This window comes from Balaenoptera physalus (genome assembly GCF_965194825.1).
Source record: "Balaenoptera physalus genome assembly, chromosome: 1".
Lineage (NCBI taxonomy): Eukaryota > Metazoa > Chordata > Mammalia > Artiodactyla > Balaenopteridae > Balaenoptera > Balaenoptera physalus.
In genome coordinates this window covers 26,331,536-26,343,834 of record NC_138882.1, presented here as the reverse complement: position 1 = coordinate 26,343,834, position 12,299 = coordinate 26,331,536, and the positions used below count along the sequence as shown (strand labels likewise).

The 12,299-nt window shown below is 37.9% G+C and overlaps 1 protein-coding gene and 1 long non-coding RNA gene across 3 annotated transcripts in view; one reads left to right on the top strand and one right to left on the bottom strand.

Annotated features, from left to right (window-relative positions):
* Positions 1–8,050, top strand: part of LOC309665180 — a 160,950-nt gene extending 152,900 nt beyond the window's left edge. Inside the window, exon 3 of the long non-coding RNA XR_014266267.1 lies at positions 3,527–8,050. This is a non-coding gene — a long non-coding RNA (uncharacterized lncRNA). The remainder of the gene's footprint in view (positions 1–3,526) is intronic.
* Positions 1–12,299, bottom strand: part of SMYD3 (SET and MYND domain containing 3) — a 711,581-nt gene that overhangs the window by 636,721 nt on the left and 62,561 nt on the right. The window lies entirely within an intron of this gene.

The following is a 12,299-nucleotide window of genomic DNA, read 5'->3' as shown; positions in this document are numbered from 1 at the left end:
CTAGGTTCTGGAAATTATGCCAGGTTCCATGAGGACAGGCACAGCTCATGTCTGTTTTGATCAATGCTGTATCAGCAGAGCCAAGAAGAGTGACAAAGTACTTTGTTACCTTTTGGTAAATATTTGTTACTAGATTCTAAGATTAAAAGGAGACTGAGATATGATCTTCAGGAAAGGCATCTGAAGTTAATGACAATCTCAGTATATGCCAAAAATGCTTATGCAAAACTGTAAAGCCACTCCTGACTTTTAACCAATAGCAAAATAGCAGTAGATGATTTTTTTCCTTAATATAATTGAAAAATACAAAATGCTCTATCAGTCCATAACTTTCTAATGTTTCATTTGAAACACTATTGAAACGCTAAACCAATGAAACATCAGAAACATTTCTGTTGAAGTCTAGAAGGAAGAAAGCTCATCATATTGATCTAGAAGTACTAGCCAATGCAAGGAAAAAAATGGTAAGTTTTTAATTTATCAAACATTTTTATGGTGATTGTCAGACACTGTTCTAAGCACTTTATAAATATTAAATTATTTAATTCATATACTCTACATAACAATCCTATGAGGTAGTACTATTATTATCCCATTCTACAGATGGGGAGATCGAGGCACAGAGAACACAAGTAACTTGCCCAAAGCCACGCAGCTAGCAAGTTAGGGGAGATGAGATTACAATCCAAGCAGTAGTGGTTCTATGCTCTTCAACACTATGCTACATGAAACGATACTGCAAAGGAGAAAGCAAAAGCATCCATAAATACAGATGATACAACTGAAGCTAGAAAACCAAAAGGGAAAAAAGGTGAACTGCTGTGAGAAATGAGAATTTACTAGAGCAGTTGATTACAAAATCATGTAAAAAATCAATAGTATTCCTATATGTTAACAGTAAAAACTTAGAAAATACATTTTTTAACAAAGATGCCATTTACACTACTGACCAAAAAAAACACTAACTGAAAATAGGAAATACACAGTTCCTATTTGAATAAAAAGTTACAACTTTGCTAGCTTATCCATGAGTATGAACTCCACATTTACGGGAAGTGAGGTATTCAAGTGGCATGGACTGGCTCAGAGGGCTCCTCCAGCACTAGTTGTCAGAGTAGGAAGCAAACCAACCGGAGAAAGAACCACCCCTCCCCCACCTACCTGGATCAGGTGATCACACGATCACAAGGGAAAAGTACATGAGCCTTGTCAAGTAACTGACTTATGCCCAATCTCTCAGACCAACCCATACGAAATTTAATCCCTCGCTTTACCAGTCCAAGGGCATGGACGGGATATGGAGTACTTTTTCGGCAAAGTATCAGTAAACCTCAACTGTGTTCACACAACAGTCCACATTTTTATTACCTAAGTAAGCACCAAATCTCGGAACAAGGAGAGGGAGAGGGAATCTGATGGAACCAGTAGATCTTCCCATTGGCTCCTATTCCATGAAAGACCTTGACTAAAGTTGCGCAGTTAATGCCTAGATGAAGGCAGTGGCTTCCGACCAGCTGACTCACATTAGGTTCTAAGTGAGGAAAAACTGTTCACAGGACAAAAATACAAATCCTGAATAAATATACAGAAACATGCTCCCCGGAAAGTAAGGATCATTCAAACATGAAATGAGTTGAGAGAAACTGGGGTTCTCTCTAGGAAATATTTTTTATAGGACAGATATGCAATCATAAAGAAACTGTCATGCACTGAGATGGGGAAAATGCTTTCACTGTCAAGGACAGCCCCATAACTAATCAGTCAGCTAAGCAACCAATCAATAATTTATTGAATTCCTACTATGTGCACAACTCTGCAGCAGTTATAATATTAAGTAAAATGTAAGATACGGTTCCATCAAGAGAAGTATTTATTAAAGGGGTGGGGAGACAGAATAAACACATGAAGAGAACAAAAGCAATACATGAAATGGATAAGGCAAACTAGTAATCGAAGAATTTCTCTCTCTGCTTTCCCACATATGTATTAGGAATAAGAATACAAGAAGCAGTCAATCAGAACAGAATTTTATCTCCTCCAACTTTTAGAAGCTGAAAGGATTTGAAGCTTGTTAAACACACACAGGTAAATAATCCATAGCAACGGTAATAACTGATCAGAGATTATTGAAAACACGCTAAAACCTCAAAGAAATCTCAGTAATGTTTATTCTCCTACCTCAACAAAGCATATTCACTAACTAATTTAATTAATCGCTACAATATACACAAGCCACTGTGCTAGGCTCCTACTGAATGAGCCAAAATGAAACAGATGAAAATACTCAAAGAGTTTTTATATAAAGCAACAGGACTGGAAGCAAGTTCTGAGGGCAGCTCTTTAACAATGAAAGAACTGGGACTGAAATTCTTGAGTTTGTAACTGAAAATAGCACATTTGGCTGTCTGGTCACCTCTGTTTATACTGCTAGGATAAAAACTGATGATGCGATTAAATCAATGTCCTCCCATCCTTATGATAACCTACTTTACAATACCACAAACTTATAATTGAGGAAGTGCAGGTGATAGTTCACATTAATTCAATTCAACAAATATGTACTGAGTCCTAATACTATGCTCAGTGCCTGAAATGTGAAGGTGAATAAGACATGGACCCGGTTTACTGTGTTTTTAAATAAAGATACAGTCAAGTCCAAGTCCTTGATCTACAAGAGCTCATGTTACACGAAGCAAAGGATTAATCTCCAAAATATACAAACAGCTCATGCAGCTCAATATCAAAAAACCAAACAACCCAATCAAAAAATGGGCAGAAGACCTAAATAGACATTTCTCCAAAGAAGACATACAGATGGCCAACAAGCACATGAAAAGATGCTCAACATCACTAATTATTAGAGAAATGCAAATCAAAACGATAATGAGGTATCATCTCACACCGGTCAGAATGGCCATCATCAAAAAAAAAAAAATCTACAAACAGGGGCTTCCCCGGTGGCGCAGTGGTTGAGAGTCTGCCTGCCAATGCAGGGGACACGGGTTCGAGCCCTGGTCTGGGAAGATCCCACATGCCGCGGAGCAACTAGGCCCGTGAGCCACAATTACTGAGCCTGCGCGTCTGGAGCCTGTGCTCCGCAACAGGAGAGGCCGCGATAGTGAGAGGCCCGCGCACCACGATGAGGAGTGGCCCCCATTTGCCGCAACTAGAGAAAGCCCTCGCACAGAAACGAAGACCCAACACAGCCATAAATAAATAAATTAAATAAATAAATAAACCCAAAAAAAGTTAAAAAAAAAAAAAGATCCCACGTGTTGCAACTAAGACCCAGCGCAGCCAAATAAATAGATAAATAAATATTTTTTAAAAAAATCTACAAACAATAAATGCTGGAGAGGGTGTGGAGAAAAGGAAACTCTTATGCATTGTTGGTGGGAATATAAACTGATACAGCCACTATGGAGAACAGAATGGAGGTTCCTTAAAAAACTAAAAATAGAACTACCATATGACCCAGCAATCCCACTACTGGGCATATACCCAGAGAAAACCATAATTCAAAAAGACACATGCACCCCAATGTTCACTGCAGCACTATTTACAATAGCCAGGACATGGAAGCAACCTAAATGCCCATCGACAGATGAACGGATAAAGAAGATGTGGTACATATATACAATGGAATATTACTCAGCCATAAAAGGAATGAAATTGGGTCATTTGTAGAGACATGGATGGACCCAGAGACTGTCATACTGAGTGAAGTAAGTAAGAAAGAGAAAAACAAATATTGTATATTAACGCATATATGTGGAATCTGAAAAAATTAGTATAAATGATCTTATTTACAAAGCAGAAACAGAGACACAGAGGTAGAGAACAAACGTATGGATACCAGGGTGGGTGCGGTTGGATGAACTGGGAGATTGGGATTGACATGTATACACTATTGATACTATGTATAAAATAGATAACTAATGAGAACCTACTCTAGCACAAGGAAGTCTACTCAGTGCTCTGTGGTGACCCAAATGAGAAAGAAATCCATAAAAGAGGGGATATATGTATACGTATAGTTGATTCACTTTACTGTACAGTATAAACTAACACAATATTGTCAAGCAACTATACTCCAAATAAAAAAAAAAAGATTAAAAAAAACAAAAAAACACAAATGACTTAGAAGATACAAAGCAATATGTAAGAATAAAAAAAAAAAAGAACTCATGTTACAGAGTTCTTACTCTTCACTGGGGAAAAAATGGTATGCCTTTAAAAAGTAAAGTTCCTTGAAACAGTCGTGTTTTTCCAATCATTAAGTGCCTAACCAAGAGGCTACAAAGCTGGAAAACCACAACACCTGACTTGTAATAAATGAACGGAATATGAATTGGAAATAAAATTAAATACCTCTAAAACTATAATGCTGTACTGGTTCAATGTAAAACCATGACATCCTACATCAAGAAATTTTATTTACACAAAATCTATTACGCAAAGCCATATATAAACAGCTAATATTTCACTGCGCTATTACCAAGTGTAAATTGGTTTCCAAGTAAGAAATGTGCACTACTAAAAGCTTTGGGAACACTAAGCCTCCAAATCCTGTAGAAAAGGCAGATACAGCCTTGAGGCAAAAATGCTAGGAAGTGATAGAATACCTTCTTTACAATTTGCAGCTAGGTTATTACCCATGATAAATTGATAACCATTCATTAACTTTGAGAGCAACAGACAACTGGCAGGCTATTTCATGCCTCAAAGAATTTACAGCAAAAATGACAGGTGACTTTGAATTCAGAAAATAAAATGGATTCTTGGAAATTGTTACTTCTTTTAAATAAACTTGGAGGCAGATACAGGTATTTGCTACTGATAAGAATTAAAGGTCATGATTTTCCACATCAATGACAAAAAGATTAATGTTTATCATTTGCATCAGTCTGTCAATCAACAATATATACATGAATCAGGTATTTAAGGTATCAGGAGATAGACAATTCACTTTGGGTCATAAAAGGGAAGAATTAAGCAAAATACACATTAATAACAATCAAAACAGGGTACAAAAAAGATTTAGGAATTATGTTTGCAGATTCTCCTTGGCTGGCACATCCTTGCCACCTACCACAATGTTGGTGTTCCCTAATTAGGGTTTATGTCTGGTTCTATTTTCTTCTAATTCTCCCTGTTGCCAAACTGATCTATACCCAAGGCATCAGCTATCACTTATATGCCACAATCTCCAGGATTAAAGTGACTGTCAACCCTGGCTGCACATTAGCATCACCCCAGCAGCTTTTAAAACATACCTCCCACTACTGGGCATATAACCTGAGAAAACCATAATTCAAAAAGAGTCATGACATTGATGTATCCAGTCCTCTTCATCTTTTCCTCAGTCTTTTTCTATGAGAAATAATTCTGCAATGAAATCTTTTTGAAATTTTCTAAATGTGAGTTCCTAGAAGTAGAATCGTTTAGTCAATTGGCATATGTATTTGAAATGCTGATGTTTATAGTTATTGTGAAAATGCCATTCATGACTTGACCAAACTTACTACTTCCTTCACTTTGGAAAATACCTTTTTGACTACATTCCAAAACAACAGTGCTTGGCAAACATTTATGTTATATGAAAATCTGATTAAAGAAATTGTTCTATTTGTATACTTTAATTACAAATAAATAAGTTGAATTTGGGTACCTAAAAAACAACAACAATAACAAAAAAGAGCCATGTACCACAATGTTCATTGCAGCACTATTTACAGTAGCCAGGACGTGGAAGCAACCTAAGTGTCCATCGACAGATGAATGGATAAAGAAGATGTGGCACATATATACAATGGAATATTACTCAGCCATAAAAAGAAATGAAACTGAGTTATTTGTAGTGAGGTGGATGGACCTAGAGTCTGTCATTCGGAGTGAAGTAAGTCAGAAAGAGAAAAGCAAATACCGTATTCTAACACATATATATGGAATCTTAAAAAAAAAAATTGGTTCTGAAGAACCTAGGGGCAGGACAGGAATAAAGACGCAGACGTAGAGAATGGACTTGAGGACACGGGGAGGGGGAAGGGTAAGCTGAGAAGAAGTGAGAGAGTGGCATGGACATATATACACTCCCAAATGTAAAACAGATAGCTAGTGGGAAGCAGTGCATAGCACAGGGAGATCAGCTCGGTGCTTTGTGACCACCTAGAGGGGTGGGATAGGGAGGATGGGAGGGAGGCTCAAGAGGGAGGATATATGGGGATATATGTGTTCAATTTGTTATACAGCAGAAACTAACACAACAATGTAAAGCAATTATACTACAATAAATATGTTTACAAAATAAATAAATAAATAAATAAATAAATAAGACATACCTAGCTGGGTCCCTATCCCACATTAATTAAACTGGAATCTCTATGAGTAGCACCAGGTCATGGTTTTGTTGTTGTTTAGTTTCCCTAGCAGGCAGTCAAGGTCCAGACCTACTGCTCTTCTAGATCCATCACGCCACCCCTCCTGATGACCCTCACCTGAACATCCCACAGGCAACTCAAACTTGTCTCCTGTCTAACATACTCTTCCACCAGCACTAAGCTAGAGCATTTTCTTCTCTTCTTCCTTAACCGACCCCAGCAGCATTCAGCAGTCCTTCCTCCAAGCTTCCACAGAATTCTGCCTATGCCGCCATTAAAGCATTTATCACCATTTATTGTAACTGACTGACTATCACCCCCATAAGACTGGATTTTTTTTCATTTTAGCACCCAAAGCATCCACAAATGGGTGGTACCAGAGGATGAGTGATAGCCAAAAAGACTAACCCAGTTTTTATAGTCAGTTCTAAGAAGTAACTGCAAGACTGGAAAACAAGAGAAACGGCTAAGGGATGATTAACCAGGTAAAACGCAGGGTGAGAGTCATGAAGGAGGACACAGAGGGAAGGGGATGGTACATCTGAGGCTCAGCTTTATTAGCCTCCACCCCGTACACTGAAGGGACCAGACTGATTAAATCTGACCCTGTGCTGGAGCGAACAGTCTGAAAAGTCTAGCTCCCCAAAGTAGATCATATGTAAGTTCTTTTCACCCTCATTGCTATAGCCTTTACGTGGAGCCTTCACTGTCTTCTGCCTACACTTTTAAAACAGCACCTTAATTCATGCCCATACTGCCCATCCCTTGCCACCCCAGGCTAAGACTGACCACAGAGTTACCTTTTAAAACAGAAATCTCCTCCCATTACTCCTTCATTGGAAATTCTCATGTAGCTCTCAGAGAATGAAGTCCAAATTCTCTACCATCACCTTTGTAAGGCCTTTCTCAACCTGGCTGTAACTAATCTCTTCAGCTATTCTCCAACCATAATCAATGCTACATTCACACTCGATCAGCTCACAACTTAGTTCCTATACACAAGCTGTTCTTACAGTAAAAATGTCAACCCATTACCCACCCATCTTCCAAATTTTACAGATCCTGCAAAAATCAGCTCAAATGTTACCTCTTCAGTGAGGCTATCGCAGATGAACACATTCATTCTGATTTTTTCCAAAAGTTCTTCTGGAGGCCCTACTATCTGACAGCCACTGGTATAAACCAGTGGTACCGTGTTCAAACTTGAGTTATGACGGTTATAATGATGTATTAATAACACTAGTGATTTTATCTTCTCTATCAGTCTATGCATCTCTTGAAGATAAGAACCATATTTTCTGGTCCAGCTCTTTTGTTTTTCTTACTTTGGTCCAAGAGAAGCCGAGCATGCCAGGTTATGTATGCCTAGTAAAGACTCCCTTGAGGTCAGTTCATAACTGTGGGGGGCCCTGGATCAGGCTACGAGGACTGATACTGGTCTGAGCCCACATGTAGAATACAAATAGTGAAAATGAAGAAGGGTTAAAGATCTTCCTCCCAGATGAAAAGAACAGAGGTAAAAGTGACAAACAGGGCAGGCAGAGATGAAACTGAGGTATGGAAAAATTGAAGACTAATTTTGAACTAACATCATGAATACAGTTCATCAATGCATCACTTCACTGGAACAGGGCCATAACCTTCAAGGGGCAAAACCATTCTAAATACATTATATTGGGCTTCCCTGGTGGCGCAGTGGTTGAGAATCTGCCTGCCAATGCAGGAGACACGGGTTCGAGCCCTGGTCTGGGAAGATCCCACATGCCACGGAGCAAATGGGCCCGTGAGCCACAATTACTGAGCCTGCACGTCTGGAGCCTGTGCTCCGCAAGAAGAGAGGCCGCGATAGTGGGAGGCCCGTGCACCACGATGAAGAGTGGCCCCCGCTTGCCACAACTAGAGAAAGCCCTCACACAGAAATGAAGATCCAACAGAGCCATTAATAAATAAATAAAGCACACCTAGTATAGTGTAATTAAAAAAAAAAATTGATAAATACATTATATTAATCTCTGTAATCATCCTACAGCCTAACCTAGTAACTAGGAATGGATGCTGCAAAAATATGCTGAATTAATTAATACTTTTGCAAGCAATAATTACATACACATGTATACAATGTGTCTTCATATGACCCACAAGGTAAAACCAAAGACATTAGAAACACTAATTTTAGAGCAGGATGTTAGAAGAGATCTAATCTAAAACCAGTGACTTGAGATTACTAACATTCATCATACAATACGTATCGAAAGACTAATTTATTCTACCGTATACAAGTCATATGCAATACAAAGGCTGGACCGAAATATAAAATCAGGAGCTTTGAACATAAACTGTCATGTGGACGGAGCATCAGAGCAAACCATTCTGCAGTAAAACAAACAAACAAACAAACAAAAACCAAAGCAGTCAAGCAGAGAGAAGCAGAGGTGAAAAAATGCAGGATAACATGCCTGGGATCTTGAAGCCTTTCCAGACCCTAGTTTCAATCCCTCCCCAGTCCCTAATTTCATGCCTCCCTGAAGGCAGAGATGCACCCCTGCCCTTCAGTTCTGTGAGACACCCTGAATCCTTTTAATATATTTGTCTTTGCTTAAACTAGCTCGAACTGGCTCCTGTTACCTGAAAACAAGAAATCTTACACCAAACATTAAAACCACAAGTGCTTTGCCTCTGCTGCCTTGATTATATCCAAAAACTTCATTGCCAAAAACAACTACTCCTTTTATAACTCCTATTTCATTTCTTACTCATCTTTCCAACCACCAATGCATTCAATTAGCAACTAATGAGCACCTACTTCATGCCAGGCACTGCTAGGACCTGGCAACAGAAAGATGAGGACGCCATGGTCCCTGCACTCAAATTCATAATCTAGTGGAGTACTTCTGTCAAAATGTGAGTCTTGATCAATTTGTAAAATCAATTTAGTTGGTCCCAGGAAGCACATTTTAAAATTTTGACATATGTGAAGATAAAAATAGAGATAAGTGGTAAGGTTAAATATCATTTTCTATAACTTTTCTTTCAGCTACATGTGTGTTTGTAAGGGATAGCTATATAATATGTATTTCTTACTGAGTCATGAACAAAGAGTTTGAAAAATACCAGTGAATCTGTATTTCCTAATAACGTCAACAAATACCAGATAAAAGTTGTGCCCTAGAGAATCCATTAGTGCTTAAATTAATAAAAAATAATTTTAATTGGCATATCCTTAGTTTGTGTTGATTTTACATGCTTGAAAACAGTTATTGGTTTGCCTCAAGTACATTAAACATTCCTCCTTGTTTAGTTTTAATTAGCTAAGCAAATCCTTTTCTCTTTGCCTTAAACAGTACAAAGAAAGTTCAAATCAGCATGTCAGAATATTATAAACTCTTAATTAGCTAAGTATAAATTTAGCAAGTTTCTGCCATACTTACAATGAATGCTGACTGGGTGAAACCCCAATCATCATCAGGGCAACTACTGAGCTACAAGAGATGACAAGTTACCCTGGAAAAAGAAGACCATGAGGCAGAAGATAACGGAGTTCAAATATTATTAAAGGCCTACGATGACTCTAAATTGTCTAAGGTAACTTCTGAAAAACATTAATTGAAGAGAATGTAAGAAGAATACATCAAATAAGACTTGGGCGTATTCTGGTATTTCATGTATCTTCCAAGTGACTTGAGGCTAAGAATCTGATTTCATTTCAAGGAAAATGAATTCAAACATTAGAATTAGTAGTCTTTAGTTTATTCTCTAATTTAAAGACTACCAATCTTTATCAGACAGCAGAAGTTATGATACCCTTGATTAGTTAACAAGAATCTTTCCTAAACACACAGTACATGCTGCTCCAGGAATTATACAGAACACCATAAATATTGTGGAATGTCATGAAATATTGATATGTTAAAATTCATCACAGTCAGTCTCCCAAGGCAATAGAAATAAAAGCAAAAATAAACAAGTGGGCCCTAATCAAACTTAAAAGCTTTTGCACAGCAAAGGAAACTATAAACAAAATGAAAAGACAACCTACGAATGAGAGAAAATATTTGCAAATGATACAACCAACAGGGCTTAATTTCTAAAATATACAAACAACTCATACAATTAAATAACAAAAAAACAAACAGCCTAATCGAAAAATGGACAGAAGACCTAAATAGACAATTCTCCAAAGAAAACACACAGATGGCCAATAGGCACATAAAAAGATACTCAGCATCGCTAATTATTAGAGAAATGCAAATCAAAACTACAATAAGGTACCATCTCACACCAGTCAGAATGGCCATCATTGAAAAGTCTACAAACAACAAATGCTGGAGAGGGTGTGGAGAAAGGGAACCTTCCTACACTGTTGGTGGGAATGTAAACTGGTGCAGCCACTATGGAGAACAGTATGGAGGTTCCTTAAAAAACTAAAAATGGGAGTTGCCATATGATCCAGCAATCCCACTCCTGGGCATATACCCAGACAAAACAATAATTCGAAAAGATACATGTGTGTACATATATATATACACACACACACACACACACACACACAATGGAATATTAGCCATTAAAAGAATGAAATAATGTCACTTGCAGCAACATGGATGGACCTAGAGATTATCATACTAAGCGAAGTCAGAAAGAGAAAGACAAATACCATATGATATCACTTAAATGTGGAATCTAAAATACGACACAAATGAACATATCTACAAAACAGAAACAGACTCACAGACATAGAGAACAGACTTATGGTTGCCAAGGGGGAGGAGGGGTAGAGGAGGAAAGGACTGCGAGTTTGGGATTATCAGATGCAAAATATTTTATATATGTATAGGATGGATAAACCACAAGGTTCTACTGTACAGCACAGTGAACTATGTTCAATATCCTGTGATAAATCGTAATGGAAAATATGAAAAAATATACATATATGTATAACTGAGTCACTTTCCTGTACAGCAGAAATTAACACAACATTGTAAATCAATTATACTTCAAAAAAATTTTTTAAAAATTCATCATAAAAACTTAGGACAATTTTAACAGCAGAAAGTGATCATGTCACAAGCATGAATCTGTAGAAAAACAAAAACCTATCATACAAAGCACAGCAGTCTATTTCCATGTTTTTCTAAAAACATACTTGCTATTTATTCATTCATTTTGTTAGGGAGAAGTATGTAACTGAAAGTTAAGAAAAATGCGTGTAAAAAAACTACAATTGAGAAAATGTCCAAACAAACATATTTTTTTCTGACACAGAGAAAAGTACTGCCATTATTTGATTTTTGCTGTGGCACATACTTCTCAGCTCACAGAACACCCATGTTCATGCATTCATTCTTATTTATTCTAAATTAACTGCATGTCTGCCTAATTCTAGGGACATAAAGATGAAGGTACTCACTGTTTAGAAAAGGAGCAAACACATAAGCCTAACTGTAATTTAATTTGGAAAGTGCAACAGAGGAGGGTACCTAATGCAGTGTGAGGTGGCAGAGAGAGCAAGGAAGGCTTCCATGCAGCAGGTGAATCTAAAACAAAGGGTAGAAGGTACCCAGGTAAGGGGGGTGTGTGTGTGTGTGTAGATGTGGGAAGCCTGGCATTTTGAGTACAGCCCTAGAGAGAAGAATCAGCCTGCTGCGTGTGGAGGAACACAAGAGAATCGCCTTCAGGCAACCCGGTCTAGCTGAAACAGGTTCAGGACAGAGACAATCAGATGAGCCCAGAGTTGAGGGAAGGATCAGAACTGCAGGGCTACAGAAACACACTGAGGAGTTTGGACTTGATGTTACAAGAAATCAGGATCCAAAGAAACTTCAGATAGCTTATCCTGGTGGCTAACAGAGGATGGACTGGTGAATAAGATATCAGGAGGCAGCAAAACCACCTTTAAGAGGCTGTGGCAGGATGGCATTC